Source organism: Hippocampus comes, unplaced genomic scaffold (genome assembly GCF_001891065.2).
Source record: "Hippocampus comes isolate QL1 unplaced genomic scaffold, H_comes_QL1_v1.1 scaffold84, whole genome shotgun sequence".
Lineage (NCBI taxonomy): Eukaryota > Metazoa > Chordata > Actinopteri > Syngnathiformes > Syngnathidae > Hippocampus > Hippocampus comes.
The window spans coordinates 445,596-447,059 of record NW_017805144.1 but is presented as its reverse complement, the minus strand read 5'-3'; positions in this window follow the sequence as shown (position 1 = coordinate 447,059).

The following is a 1,464-nucleotide window of genomic DNA, read 5'->3' as shown; positions in this document are numbered from 1 at the left end:
TTTTTTATTTTTCTTCTTCGTGCTACCGCTATTTTTATTTTTATTCTTCGTGACGGGTTCGCTTTGGCCTGGGGAGTCAAGTTCAGCATTCGCTTCAATGGTATCTGGCGCCATCTAGTGCCGTGAATGGGTATAATGTCTAGACCCCGAATATAAGACGACCCACACTTTTTCAGTCTTATTTCAATGCAAAAAAAACACCTTCTTATATTCGGGTCAATATGGTAATTCAAGGCTAAAGAGTGCTTGGGCCCACTTTCATACAAACTCAAAAACGGTACACTTCACCTTTTTCTCGCCAGCTTCGAAGAGGCGGCACACTGTCTAAATCCAATTGGTGCACATGCACCAGCAGGCAACAAACGTGTCAACCAACTACTGCTGACATGAGTTTTCTTCTTCTCATTTATTTATCCATGACATCTACCACTTTGCCATGTTCGAAATATACAGAAGATTATAAATAGCACAAAGAGTGCGACACACTCCGTATTAAATGGATACAAGCCCGCTTATCGAGTTGCCATTTGGCAACTGCTGACTTGCCGCTACAGTTTGAAGAGCGATCCAAGCTGGGTCTGGGGGGGACCTGGACCTTTACAGTTTGGGGATCTCAACAACGTCACTGTTTATATATAAGTATAAAATGCTGCTGGCATTTATACCCTGTCACTTTGTCCAAATATAAAAGAAAAAAACGGACCCAATAAGAAATGCAACTCAAGTTAAAGCTAAAAGTCTGCAATTCAAATGCAGATCTTGGATGCTTTATTTAAGCTCCATAATGGTCAAGGTAAAACAATAAAACCACCGTCGTCGTTATCCAAATACTTTTGTAGCTGTTTTTAATGTTGATAAGATGCAGCGCTGTCAATTAGTGGGGGGCATTAATTTTCATGAGGTAGACTATCAGGGTCTCCACAAAAGACGGTACAAAGTTAAGCTATTACATTTAGTTGGCCTTGTTGACAACAAGTTTTTCAAATAAAACACACTAAGCTGCGACAAAAACGACTCGACCTCCATAACTCCAAGAGTGGCAAGTTTGGTTGTGGAACCAGTTGGAGATGGACAGAAAGTGGCTAAAAATCTGATGGTTTGGCTTCACAGATGAATGTAACCGAGTTGTTGAGCAGATCGTACATGTTGACCTCCACCACCTCGGCTGGGGGATCGCCTTCCCCTTGTCCTGCCAGAGTCACAAACACTTGCTGGCTCACAGACGGCTGCGACTGTTCCTCAGAGTCGGCCGACTCCATCGCCTCCCCCTCTGGCTGATGCACTGTGATCACCTGATTGGGAACAAAATGACAGAAGCCAGCTTTATTTTGGCAAGTTCAGGTTAAGTTTTGCAACAAACATTTCAGGGAGTTCCAAAAGTCCCCAAAATACTTCCCGTCTCCATTTTCAACAAAAAGTATGGATGTGTGATTTACTGAAGTGCAGCTAGATGTGTAAATAATT